The sequence below is a fragment of the Atractosteus spatula genome, unplaced genomic scaffold (genome assembly GCF_055471065.1).
Source record: "Atractosteus spatula isolate fAtrSpa1 unplaced genomic scaffold, fAtrSpa1.hap1 Scaffold_27, whole genome shotgun sequence".
NCBI classification, from domain to species: Eukaryota; Metazoa; Chordata; class Actinopteri; order Semionotiformes; family Lepisosteidae; genus Atractosteus; species Atractosteus spatula.
In genome coordinates, this window is record NW_028296841.1 from 135006 (window position 1) to 148437 (window position 13432).

The 13432-nt window shown below is 57.2% G+C and overlaps 8 non-coding genes and 1 pseudogene across 8 annotated transcripts; all 9 read right to left on the reverse strand.

The window, feature by feature from the left end:
* Nucleotides 1-89: 89 nt before the first annotated feature.
* LOC148807744 (U2 spliceosomal RNA) lies at nt 90-280 on the reverse strand. Its single transcript, XR_016088707.1, has one exon. It is a non-coding gene; the product is annotated as a U2 spliceosomal RNA (small nuclear RNA).
* Nucleotides 281-1063: 783 nt separating this feature from the next.
* On the reverse strand, nt 1064-1254 carry LOC148807745 (U2 spliceosomal RNA). Its single transcript, XR_016088708.1, has one exon. It is a non-coding gene; the product is annotated as a U2 spliceosomal RNA (small nuclear RNA).
* A 785-nt stretch (nt 1255-2039) lies between these two features.
* Nucleotides 2040-2230, reverse strand: LOC148807746 (U2 spliceosomal RNA). The gene has a single exon (XR_016088709.1). It is a non-coding gene; the product is annotated as a U2 spliceosomal RNA (small nuclear RNA).
* A 785-nt stretch (nt 2231-3015) lies between these two features.
* Nucleotides 3016-3206, reverse strand: LOC148807747 (U2 spliceosomal RNA). Its single transcript, XR_016088710.1, has one exon. It is a non-coding gene; the product is annotated as a U2 spliceosomal RNA (small nuclear RNA).
* A 785-nt stretch (nt 3207-3991) lies between these two features.
* Nucleotides 3992-4182, reverse strand: LOC148807748 (U2 spliceosomal RNA). The gene has a single exon (XR_016088711.1). It is a non-coding gene; the product is annotated as a U2 spliceosomal RNA (small nuclear RNA).
* A 783-nt stretch (nt 4183-4965) lies between these two features.
* Nucleotides 4966-5151, reverse strand: LOC148807749 (U2 spliceosomal RNA). Its single transcript, XR_016088811.1, has one exon. It is a non-coding gene; the product is annotated as a U2 spliceosomal RNA (small nuclear RNA).
* Nucleotides 5152-5938: 787 nt separating this feature from the next.
* On the reverse strand, nt 5939-6129 carry LOC148807750 (U2 spliceosomal RNA). The gene has a single exon (XR_016088712.1). It is a non-coding gene; the product is annotated as a U2 spliceosomal RNA (small nuclear RNA).
* Nucleotides 6130-6922: 793 nt separating this feature from the next.
* On the reverse strand, nt 6923-7113 carry LOC148807751 (U2 spliceosomal RNA). The gene has a single exon (XR_016088713.1). It is a non-coding gene; the product is annotated as a U2 spliceosomal RNA (small nuclear RNA).
* Nucleotides 7114-7894: 781 nt separating this feature from the next.
* LOC148807752 (U2 spliceosomal RNA) lies at nt 7895-8072 on the reverse strand (annotated as a pseudogene).
* Nucleotides 8073-13432: the final 5360 nt, after the last annotated feature.

Sequence of the window (13432 nt, forward strand, 5' to 3'; positions counted from 1 at the left end):
AGATGGACGAGAGACGAGACCGGAGAGGAAGGAGCTCCGGTCCACCTCGCTTGCTTGCTAGCTACGTCTGTCTTTTCACCGCTGAGAGAAGGTAGTGCACCGTTCCCGGAGGCGCTGCAATACCGGGCCGATGCGTGGAGAGGACGGAGCAAGCTCCTGATCCAGCTCCCTGTTCCAAAAATCCGTTTAATATGTGGTCCCCCGATGGGGGACGTATCAGATATTAAACTGATAAGAACAGATACTACACTTGATCTTAGCCAAAAGGCCGAGAAGCGATGCCCGACGCCGGCCTTGGGCGGGCGCGCGGGCGTCCGGCTGGCGCGCAGCGGCGCAGGCCGACGCCTCTGGAGCCCGGTCCGCACGCGGCTGCCGGCCGCCCGGACTCCGCTCTCCCCCTCTCTTGCCTGCCTGCTTGCTCGCCTGCCTGCCCGCCAGTCCCGGGCGGGGGCCCTGCTCTTTGATCTCCTGTCAACGGCCCGACAACGACCGCAGCCGCGGGGGGCGCCAGCCGGCCGGCCTCCTTAGCTTAGGCCCCTCCCACCAGCAGCAGCCGTGCCGAGTGAGCTGCAAGCGAAAGCGGACCGTCGGCACCTGCGGGCAGAGGCAAGGGGCAGCGCTCTCTCGGGAGGGACGGGGACACACACACACCTGCCTGCCTGCCGAAAAAAAGAAAGAAAAGGTGTATATACTAAGTTTTTTGGAGGGAAAACGGCCGGCTGTCGAAAGGGGCCCGCCTGCAAGGACGGGGACACACACACACACACACACACACACACACACACACACACACACACACACAAGCCACGCCTGCCTCCCTGGAAAAAGGAGGAAAAAACTAAGTTTTTTGGAGGGAAAACGCACGGGAGCCGAAAAGGGGGCCGGCCTGCTTGCCGAGAGAGTCGAGGCGCGGGAAAGTGCACGGAGGGAGCACGGGAACGGGGAGGGGGAGAGAGAGAGACACAGAGACACACAGATGGACGAGAGACGAGACCGGAGAGGAAGGAGCTCCGGTCCACCTCGCTTGCTTGCTAGCTACGTCTGTCTTTTCACCGCTGAGAGAAGGTAGTGCACCGTTCCCGGAGGCGCTGCAATACCGGGCCGATGCGTGGAGAGGACGGAGCAAGCTCCTGATCCAGCTCCCTGTTCCAAAAATCCGTTTAATATGTGGTCCCCCGATGGGGGACGTATCAGATATTAAACTGATAAGAACAGATACTACACTTGATCTTAGCCAAAAGGCCGAGAAGCGATGCCCGACGCCGGCCTTGGGCGGGCGCGCGGGCGTCCGGCTGGCGCGCAGCGGCGCAGGCCGACGCCTCTGGAGCCCGGTCCGCACGCGGCTGCCGGCCGCCCGGACTCCGCTCTCCCCCTCTCTTGCCTGCCTGCTTGCTCGCCTGCCTGCCCGCCAGTCCCGGGCGGGGGCCCTGCTCTTTGATCTCCTGTCAACGGCCCGACAACGACCGCAGCCGCGGGGGGCGCCAGCCGGCCGGCCTCCTTAGCTTAGGCCCCTCCCACCAGCAGCAGCCGTGCCGAGTGAGCTGCAAGCGAAAGCGGACCGTCGGCACCTGCGGGCAGAGGCAAGGGGCAGCGCTCTCTCGGGAGGGACGGGGACACACACACACCTGCCTGCCTGCCGAAAAAAAGAAAGAAAAGGTGTATATACTAAGTTTTTTGGAGGGAAAACGGCCGGCTGTCGAAAGGGGCCCGCCTGCAAGGACGGGGACACACACACACACACACACACACACACACACACACACACACACACACACACAAGCCACGCCTGCCTCCCTGGAAAAAGGAGGAAAAAACTAAGTTTTTTGGAGGGAAAACGCACGGGAGCCGAAAAGGGGGCCGGCCTGCTTGCCGAGAGAGTCGAGGCGCGGGAAAGTGCACGGAGGGAGCACGGGAACGGGGAGGGGGAGAGAGAGAGACACAGAGACACACAGATGGACGAGAGACGAGACCGGAGAGGAAGGAGCTCCGGTCCACCTCGCTTGCTTGCTAGCTACGTCTGTCTTTTCACCGCTGAGAGAAGGTAGTGCACCGTTCCCGGAGGCGCTGCAATACCGGGCCGATGCGTGGAGAGGACGGAGCAAGCTCCTGATCCAGCTCCCTGTTCCAAAAATCCGTTTAATATGTGGTCCCCCGATGGGGGACGTATCAGATATTAAACTGATAAGAACAGATACTACACTTGATCTTAGCCAAAAGGCCGAGAAGCGATGCCCGACGCCGGCCTTGGGCGGGCGCGCGGGCGTCCGGCTGGCGCGCAGCGGCGCAGGCCGACGCCTCTGGAGCCCGGTCCGCACGCGGCTGCCGGCCGCCCGGACTCCGCTCTCCCCCTCTCTTGCCTGCCTGCTTGCTCGCCTGCCTGCCCGCCAGTCCCGGGCGGGGGCCCTGCTCTTTGATCTCCTGTCAACGGCCCGACAACGACCGCAGCCGCGGGGGGCGCCAGCCGGCCGGCCTCCTTAGCTTAGGCCCCTCTCACCAGCAGCAGCCGTGCCGAGTGAGCTGCAAGCGAAAGCGGACCGTCGGCACCTGCGGGCAGAGGCAAGGGGCAGCGCTCTCTCGGGAGGGACGGGGACACACACACACCTGCCTGCCTGCCGAAAAAAAGAAAGAAAAGGTGTATATACTAAGTTTTTTGGAGGGAAAACGGCCGGCTGTCGAAAGGGGCCCGCCTGCAAGGACGGGGACACACACACACACACACACACACACACACACACACACACACACACACACACAAGCCACGCCTGCCTCCCTGGAAAAAGGAGGAAAAAACTAAGTTTTTTGGAGGGAAAACGCACGGGAGCCGAAAAGGGGGCCGGCCTGCTTGCCGAGAGAGTCGAGGCGCGGGAAAGTGCACGGAGGGAGCACGGGAACGGGGAGGGGGAGAGAGAGAGACACAGAGACACACAGATGGACGAGAGACGAGACCGGAGAGGAAGGAGCTCCGGTCCACCTCGCTTGCTTGCTAGCTACGTCTGTCTTTTCACCGCTGAGAGAAGGTAGTGCACCGTTCCCGGAGGCGCTGCAATACCGGGCCGATGCGTGGAGAGGACGGAGCAAGCTCCTGATCCAGCTCCCTGTTCCAAAAATCCGTTTAATATGTGGTCCCCCGATGGGGGACGTATCAGATATTAAACTGATAAGAACAGATACTACACTTGATCTTAGCCAAAAGGCCGAGAAGCGATGCCCGACGCCGGCCTTGGGCGGGCGCGCGGGCGTCCGGCTGGCGCGCAGCGGCGCAGGCCGACGCCTCTGGAGCCCGGTCCGCACGCGGCTGCCGGCCGCCCGGACTCCGCTCTCCCCCTCTCTTGCCTGCCTGCTTGCTCGCCTGCCTGCCCGCCAGTCCCGGGCGGGGGCCCTGCTCTTTGATCTCCTGTCAACGGCCCGACAACGACCGCAGCCGCGGGGGGCGCCAGCCGGCCGGCCTCCTTAGCTTAGGCCCCTCCCACCAGCAGCAGCCGTGCCGAGTGAGCTGCAAGCGAAAGCGGACCGTCGGCACCTGCGGGCAGAGGCAAGGGGCAGCGCTCTCTCGGGAGGGACGGGGACACACACACACCTGCCTGCCTGCCGAAAAAAAGAAAGAAAAGGTGTATATACTAAGTTTTTTGGAGGGAAAACGGCCGGCTGTCGAAAGGGGCCCGCCTGCAAGGACGGGGACACACACACACACACACACACACACACACACACACACACACACACACACACAAGCCACGCCTGCCTCCCTGGAAAAAGGAGGAAAAAACTAAGTTTTTTGGAGGGAAAACGCACGGGAGCCGAAAAGGGGGCCGGCCTGCTTGCCGAGAGAGTCGAGGCGCGGGAAAGTGCACGGAGGGAGCACGGGAACGGGGAGGGGGAGAGAGAGAGACACAGAGACACACAGATGGACGAGAGACGAGACCGGAGAGGAAGGAGCTCCGGTCCACCTCGCTTGCTTGCTAGCTACGTCTGTCTTTTCACCGCTGAGAGAAGGTAGTGCACCGTTCCCGGAGGCGCTGCAATACCGGGCCGATGCGTGGAGAGGACGGAGCAAGCTCCTGATCCAGCTCCCTGTTCCAAAAATCCGTTTAATATGTGGTCCCCCGATGGGGGACGTATCAGATATTAAACTGATAAGAACAGATACTACACTTGATCTTAGCCAAAAGGCCGAGAAGCGATGCCCGACGCCGGCCTTGGGCGGGCGCGCGGGCGTCCGGCTGGCGCGCAGCGGCGCAGGCCGACGCCTCTGGAGCCCGGTCCGCACGCGGCTGCCGGCCGCCCGGACTCCGCTCTCCCCCTCTCTTGCCTGCCTGCTTGCTCGCCTGCCTGCCCGCCAGTCCCGGGCGGGGGCCCTGCTCTTTGATCTCCTGTCAACGGCCCGACAACGACCGCAGCCGCGGGGGGCGCCAGCCGGCCGGCCTCCTTAGCTTAGGCCCCTCCCACCAGCAGCAGCCGTGCCGAGTGAGCTGCAAGCGAAAGCGGACCGTCGGCACCTGCGGGCAGAGGCAAGGGGCAGCGCTCTCTCGGGAGGGACGGGGACACACACACACCTGCCTGCCTGCCGAAAAAAAGAAAGAAAAGGTGTATATACTAAGTTTTTTGGAGGGAAAACGGCCGGCTGTCGAAAGGGGCCCGCCTGCAAGGACGGGGACACACACACACACACACACACACACACACACACACACACACACACACACAAGCCACGCCTGCCTCCCTGGAAAAAGGAGGAAAAAACTAAGTTTTTTGGAGGGAAAACGCACGGGAGCCGAAAAGGGGGCCGGCCTGCTTGCCGAGAGAGTCGAGGCGCGGGAAAGTGCACGGAGGGAGCACGGGAACGGGGAGGGGGAGAGAGAGAGACACAGAGACACACAGATGGACGAGAGACGAGACCGGAGAGGAAGGAGCTCCGGTCCACCTCGCTTGCTTGCTAGCTACGTCTGTCTTTTCACCGCTGAGAGAAGGTAGTGCACCGTTCCCGGAGGCGCTGCAATACCGGGCCGATGCGTGGAGAGGACGGAGCAAGCTCCTGATCCAGCTCCCTGTTCCAAAAATCCGTTTAATATGTGGTCCCCCGATGGGGATCAGATATTAAACTGATAAGAACAGATACTACACTTGATCTTAGCCAAAAGGCCGAGAAGCGATGCCCGACGCCGGCCTTGGGCGGGCGCGCGGGCGTCCGGCTGGCGCGCAGCGGCGCAGGCCGACGCCTCTGGAGCCCGGTCCGCACGCGGCTGCCGGCCGCCCGGACTCCGCTCTCCCCCTCTCTTGCCTGCCTGCTTGCTCGCCTGCCTGCCCGCCAGTCCCGGGCGGGGGCCCTGCTCTTTGATCTCCTGTCAACGGCCCGACAACGACCGCAGCCGCGGGGGGCGCCAGCCGGCCGGCCTCCTTAGCTTAGGCCCCTCCCACCAGCAGCAGCCGTGCCGAGTGAGCTGCAAGCGAAAGCGGACCGTCGGCACCTGCGGGCAGAGGCAAGGGGCAGCGCTCTCTCGGGAGGGACGGGGACACACACACACCTGCCTGCCTGCCGAAAAAAAGAAAGAAAAGGTGTATATACTAAGTTTTTTGGAGGGAAAACGGCCGGCTGTCGAAAGGGGCCCGCCTGCAAGGACGGGGACACACACACACACACACACACACACACACACACACACACACACACACACACACAAGCCACGCCTGCCTCCCTGGAAAAAGGAGGAAAAAACTAAGTTTTTTGGAGGGAAAACGCACGGGAGCCGAAAAGGGGGCCGGCCTGCTTGCCGAGAGAGTCGAGGCGCGGGAAAGTGCACGGAGGGAGCACGGGAACGGGGAGGGGGAGAGAGAGAGACACAGAGACACACAGATGGACGAGAGACGAGACCGGAGAGGAAGGAGCTCCGGTCCACCTCGCTTGCTTGCTAGCTACGTCTGTCTTTTCACCGCTGAGAGAAGGTAGTGCACCGTTCCCGGAGGCGCTGCAATACCGGGCCGATGCGTGGAGAGGACGGAGCAAGCTCCTGATCCAGCTCCCTGTTCCAAAAATCCGTTTAATATGTGGTCCCCCGATGGGGGACGTATCAGATATTAAACTGATAAGAACAGATACTACACTTGATCTTAGCCAAAAGGCCGAGAAGCGATGCCCGACGCCGGCCTTGGGCGGGCGCGCGGGCGTCCGGCTGGCGCGCAGCGGCGCAGGCCGACGCCTCTGGAGCCCGGTCCGCACGCGGCTGCCGGCCGCCCGGACTCCGCTCTCCCCCTCTCTTGCCTGCCTGCTTGCTCGCCTGCCTGCCCGCCAGTCCCGGGCGGGGGCCCTGCTCTTTGATCTCCTGTCAACGGCCCGACAACGACCGCAGCCGCGGGGGGCGCCAGCCGGCCGGCCTCCTTAGCTTAGGCCCCTCCCACCAGCAGCAGCCGTGCCGAGTGAGCTGCAAGCGAAAGCGGACCGTCGGCACCTGCGGGCAGAGGCAAGGGGCAGCGCTCTCTCGGGAGGGACGGGGACACACACACACCTGCCTGCCTGCCGAAAAAAAGAAAGAAAAGGTGTATATACTAAGTTTTTTGGAGGGAAAACGGCCGGCTGTCGAAAGGGGCCCGCCTGCAAGGACGGGGACACACACACACACACACACACACACACACACACACACACACACACACACACACACACACAAGCCACGCCTGCCTCCCTGGAAAAAGGAGGAAAAAACTAAGTTTTTTGGAGGGAAAACGCACGGGAGCCGAAAAGGGGGCCGGCCTGCTTGCCGAGAGAGTCGAGGCGCGGGAAAGTGCACGGAGGGAGCACGGGAACGGGGAGGGGGAGAGAGAGAGACACAGAGACACACAGATGGACGAGAGACGAGACCGGAGAGGAAGGAGCTCCGGTCCACCTCGCTTGCTTGCTAGCTACGTCTGTCTTTTCACCGCTGAGAGAAGGTAGTGCACCGTTCCCGGAGGCGCTGCAATACCGGGCCGATGCGTGGAGAGGACGGAGCAAGCTCCTGATCCAGCTCCCTGTTCCAAAAATCCGTTTAATATGTGGTCCCCCGATGGGGGACGTATCAGATATTAAACTGATAAGAACAGATACTACACTTGATCTTAGCCAAAAGGCCGAGAAGCGATGCCCGACGCCGGCCTTGGGCGGGCGCGCGGGCGTCCGGCTGGCGCGCAGCGGCGCAGGCCGACGCCTCTGGAGCCCGGTCCGCACGCGGCTGCCGGCCGCCCGGACTCCGCTCTCCCCCTCTCTTGCCTGCCTGCTTGCTCGCCTGCCTGCCCGCCAGTCCCGGGCGGGGGCCCTGCTCTTTGATCTCCTGTCAACGGCCCGACAACGACCGCAGCCGCGGGGGGCGCCAGCCGGCCGGCCTCCTTAGCTTAGGCCCCTCCCACCAGCAGCAGCCGTGCCGAGTGAGCTGCAAGCGAAAGCGGACCGTCGGCACCTGCGGGCAGAGGCAAGGGGCAGCGCTCTCTCGGGAGGGACGGGGACACACACACACCTGCCTGCCTGCCGAAAAAAAGAAAGAAAAGGTGTATATACTAAGTTTTTTGGAGGGAAAACGGCCGGCTGTCGAAAGGGGCCCGCCTGCAAGGACGGGGACACACACACACACACACACACACACACACACACACACACACACACACAAGCCACGCCTGCCTCCCTGGAAAAAGGAGGAAAAAACTAAGTTTTTTGGAGGGAAAACGCACGGGAGCCGAAAAGGGGGCCGGCCTGCTTGCCGAGAGAGTCGAGGCGCGGGAAAGTGCACGGAGGGAGCACGGGAACGGGGAGGGGGAGAGAGAGAGACACAGAGACACACAGATGGACGAGAGACGAGACCGGAGAGGAAGGAGCTCCGGTCCACCTCGCTTGCTTGCTAGCTACGTCTGTCTTTTCACCGCTGAGAGAAGGTAGTGCACCGTTCCCGGAGGCGCTGCAATACCGGGCCGATGCGTGGAGAGGACGGAGCAAGCTCCTGATCCAGCTCCCTGTTCCAAAAATCCGTTTAATATGTGGTCCCCCGATGGGGGACGTATCAGATATTAAACTGATAAGAACAGATTTTTTTTTTTTTTTTTACATTTATTATGACAATACAAGACAAAATCACAGAACATAAATCACAATCCACAAACGGCAAAACTTATTCCATTAATCCAGCAGCGGTTTCCATTTTTCTTTTGCTGCGTGAAAACCCCACCTACGCACTTCTACTGACAACATCTTCTGCAGCTCAAAACGAACCCTCCCACATATTGCCCCAGCCCCTTCCACATGGCCATGTTTGACCAGATTGTTTCTCGATCCCCATAACACAAATTTTACCATACTGATTAAAAACCAGGTTACAAGGTCATGTCTCGCAGTTCTTGAAGACCTGCCCCACCGTCTCAAGATTTTATCCCCAGATAGAACAAACCCCGGTTCCAGTTTATTAAAAAGATCCGACATCTGCCCCCACACTGCTTTTGCAATTCTGCAACCCCAGAACACATGAGTGATTGACTCCACCTCTGCACATTGCGGTCTTGGACAAGTCGCTGAACGCGCCAGCTTATGTCTGTGCATTACCTCCCTTACAGGCAGACGTCCCCAAACACACATCCAATTTAAGTCTTTGAGCCTGTTATCCAGGCTCTTAGGTTGCACCCTTTTCCAGACATCAGTCGGAACCACCACATTTGTTCCCTTTTCATTGCTCTTAGCTGTCTTATATAAGAGCCTATGAGAGACAATCACTGACCTGTCCGCATCTTTTGCGTACTTCCTTAACCATGCTGCCGCATGTTCGTAGAACCACGGTAAAATTTCAGCCTTGGGAACGTCGTTCCTCCACACTTCTGAAGGCTTGACGACCCAGGCGAACCAAAGCCGGACAAAGAACTGATGTTTATATGAGATCTTGTCATCTACCGCTTTACAAAGGTCAGCCACAAATATGGCATCTAGTTTAATGGGTAAATCTGGGACTTCTCTACCTCCCTCCCTGATGTCCCTGTACATATCTAGACGCTTCACATACTCATAACCACCCCCCCATACAAAATCAAACACCATCTTAGTTAAGGAGCGTCTAAAACAAGCAGGCATAGGAAAGACCTTTGCAATGTGCACAAGACTTGGTAAAATGTCACCTTTCAGTACCACAACCTTCCCTGAATAGGACAGTGATCTTTTCTTCCATAGGCCAAGTTTGCTATTCACCTGGGATAAACGAGTCTCCCAATTCCTTCTTCCAGTCCCTTCCCTGTCAAACTGCACTCCCAATATTTTCAAAGAATCCATTTCCAGAGACAGACCTCCTACCACCTCATCCCTATTACTCCAAGGGCCGAAATACTGCACACTGCTCTTATTTCTGTTCAATCTTGCACCTGTGCATTGGTTGAAGACTTCTATCAGCTCCAGTGCGACTAAAAGACTTCTATCTGAGCTCAAAGTTAGGACAACATCATCCGCGTAGGCCAACACTTTAGTTTGGAGGCCTCCGCTTCCCGGGATCACTATGCCCTCAACCCTTCTATCTCGTCTTATCAACTCCAATAGTGGCTCTATGTAGACTACATATAAAATTGGAGACAAAGGACAGCCTTGTCTGACGCCCTTGCTTACATCAAAGGGTTCACTCATAAAACCGTTTATGTTGACTCTGGTGGAAGCACCTCCATACAGGGCCTTCAGCCAAGAGATGAAACTACCGCTGACTCCATAACGATCTAACACATCCCATAAGCATTGATGATCCACCCTATCAAATGCCTTCTCTTGGTCAAGACTGGCTATCAACAGACACTGATGTCTGTCTTCTGCCCAAGCAATGGTATCTCTGAGCAGGCCAAGGTTCCAGTGTAGGGACCTACCCGCCACGCCGCAGGTCTGATCCGGCTGTATTACTGATGGCAGAACTTTCCTTATCCTATCACACAAGATTTTTGCCAAGATTTTATATTCGACACACAATAATTGGATAGGCCTCCAATTTTCTAGCCTCTTAGGATCACCTTTCTTAAATAATAGAGACAGAACTCCCTGTGCCATTGTGTCTCCCAAAGCTCCACCATCTAGAATTGCTTGAAAAACTTCGAGCAGTGATGACCCTATCAAATCCCAGAAAGTCAGGTAAAATTCTACCGGGATGCCGTCAACCCCCGGAACTTTCCCAGTTTTCATTCTCCGAGTCGCCCCCTCAACTTCGGCTAGCTCAATGCGTGTCACTAGAGCCCTGTTTTCCTCAGCACTGACCTTCTTCTCAATGTGCTCCAAACCACCAACCCCCTTTACAGGCTCCCCCTCCCTCTTATTGAAGTAAGTAGTAAAATACTTTACGGCTTCATCCAACATTTCATACGGAGTACTTACCACCTCCCCCTCTGCAGTAAACAAACTCCCGAATGCTCTTTTAACCCGCTTGGCTTTGACTGATTTAAAGAGCAAACCTGAGACCTCTTCTTGTCCATCCAGAAAGCCGATGCCAGCTCTGATTAAAAGCTCTCTGGGTTGTCTAAGGTAAAGTTCTCTAAGTCGCGCCTTCAGCTCCTGGGCCTTCGAGAAATTAAAATCTGCACCTTTGTTTGTCTCCTCATACATGTTTTCCAGCTCTTTTTGAAGCCTTCTCACTTCAAAGTTCTTTCTTTGGTTTCGGCGCTTACAATACCGGATTGAGATTTCCTTCACCTGCCACTTAACATACTCCCACCATTGAATTAGTGACGGCCAGTCTTGTTTCTGTCCTAACCAAAAGGACCATTTGGCTCTAATTAGCTCTTTGTAGCCGTCCTCACTCAGCACGGCTGTGTTTAATTTCCAGTAACCTGGACCAAACTTGACCCCCACCCCTTCCACCTCTACCACCAGCAATTCGTGATCGGAAAAATAAAAAGGTACGACCGAGGCTTTAGCAATCACCAACCCTCGAGACAGGAACACGTAATCCAATCTTTTGGCGGCCCCTGCTGCGTTCCTCCAAGTAACTGGGGGAATCAACCCTACTGCTGCAGGCCCTTTGAGACTAAAACTATCAAAAAGGTCAAAATCCCTCAACAGTTTGTTAATTTCTCGGGATCCTGCTGTTCTTTTATTTAGATCTTCATTAAAATCACCGGCAATCACTAATTTTCTATTAGTTACACACCAGGGGACTAAGTCTGAAAAGAAGCCCCCCCTTGATGTCCTATCCGCCGGTGCATAGACGACTATGAATCTCATTTTTATGTTTAGGTATACCCCATCCACCACAAGAATTCTCCCTGGCCGCACAAAATAAGTTTCTGTAACCTCAATGTGGTTGTTCCCAAATAATATACCAACCCCAGAAGAATGTACTCCCCCCACACACCAAAAGGACTTCCCCGAATCCCAATCTTTAGAAAACCGCTTCACATCTGTATCACCACCCAAATGCACTTCCTGTAAAAAACATATATCAAACTTATTTTCACGCAAAATTTTAAACACAGCAATCCTTTTAGACCTATTTTTCAATCCTCTAACATTTACAGTTAAAATTTTGAAGGTCATCTCGACCTCCCACCATCTCTCCCCCCAGGATCCACATCTGGTTCTGCAGAGCTGTCCGTCTCCGAAGAACTTGTGTCACTTGTCCTATAAGGGGTTGAGCCCTCCTCCTCTGAAGTGGACTGCACCACGCTCGGAGCCACCGAAACGCAGCGCAGGTAAGGCGACTCCGGTACTCTTTCTTTTAACAGGTGCCCCTTCTGACCCCAATGCGACACTGCAGCCTCCTCCCGCTCAGGGGAGGATTCCATCGCCATGCCTTCTTCTACATCCTCCTCTGCGTGAGCGTCCTCCTTGGCCTTCTTCTCCTCCCCCGCAGGCAGCTCTTCTTCGGAATCCTCCCTTGGCCTTTTCTGGACTGCCACATTCCCCTCCAGGTCGAAGTCACCCAGGTCCATCGCCAGGCCATCTTGCGGCAGGTGCTCGAACAGGTCCACGGCTCTAGCCACCTGACCAGCAGGTAAGCTACCGCTGCTGTCCAAACCGGTGTCTGATGCTTCACTCACATCCACTTCTGCTCTCTCCTCACCCTCGATCTCTTTGCCGTCACCTGTTTCGACGTTTTCATTCCTGTTCCCCTCTGTCCTCTCAGTTCCTTTGCCTTCCTCTCTTCTTTCGTCTTCCTCATCTCCTTCTTGCTCCGAGTCAGATTCCACCGGTGCGGCATCTGGGAAGCCTCTCTCTTGTTCCCTGGCCATCTCCGGGTCTCTCCATACGCATTCTCTATACAGATGGTTTGTATCCCCACACAGAGAGCAAGTTTTCTGGAAACATCTCCCTTTAGTGTGGTCCCGTGCTCCACACCTCGAACAGGAGGTGGCAGTGCAGTCTTTGTCCATGTGGCCGAAGGAACAACACTTCCTGCAGTAGGACGGCTGGTTCTGATAATAAATGTAACCTTTGCTTTGACCCAGGAAGAAAGCCGACGGGGGGTGCGAGAACCCGTCCGCGCGCCCAACATTCCGCCTGAGCCGCACCTGGTATCTGCGCCTCCCGTTCCAGACCCGGAATCTGTCACCAATTATCTGGGGGCCTGCCAGGACATCCACATGCATCCACAGGTAAGCAGTGATAATGTCATCCTCAATGAAGGGGTCATGCATAGTTACGATTATAAATCGCACATCATCCTGAGCCAGACCCAAAATCTCAAAGTCCCGTAACAGTTCATCATTCACCATTTCCTCACACTTCCCAGAGACTCTCTTATAGATCTGGTCATTATTAAAGGTCACATCAAAAAAGCCAAAAGGCCTGTTTCCTTGCAAACACTTCACTTCAATAGGTATCGCTTTCAGAATTCCAAACAAAATCTTGCATTCAAACTCATATCTACCCATCATTTCTTTCTCTCTCACCCATTTAAAACGCAAGGTCCATTTCAGCCGAGGAGCCTGGCTGGCCCACCCGGGGGGGGCCTGGCCCTCGGCCATTGCGGGAAAACAGCCTTCCGACACTCTTCTCAAAGGTCTTCAAAAGTATCCTCCTTGCAAGAAAAAGCAACTCTCCGGAAAACAGGAACCAGCAACACGAAAATTCCCTCTGGATCCAAAAGTCTGCAGGCACTGGTAGCGGTCCAACGATCTCTCCCCTGGTCTTGGCCAAAAGGCCGAGAAGCGATGCCCGACGCCGGCCTTGGGCGGGCGCGCGGGCGTCCGGCTGGCGCGCAGCGGCGCAGGCCGACGCCTCTGGAGCCCGGTCCGCACGCGGCTGCCGGCCGCCCGGACTCCGCTCTCCCCCTCTCTTGCCTGCCTGCTTGCTCGCCTGCCTGCCCGCCAGTCCCGGGCGGGGGCCCTGCTCTTTGATCTCCTGTCAACGGCCCGACAACGACCGCAGCCGCGGGGGGCGCCAGCCGGCCGGCCTCCTTAGCTTAGGCCCCTCCCACCAGCAGCAGCCGTGCCGAGTGAGCTGCAAGCGAAAGCGGACCGTCGG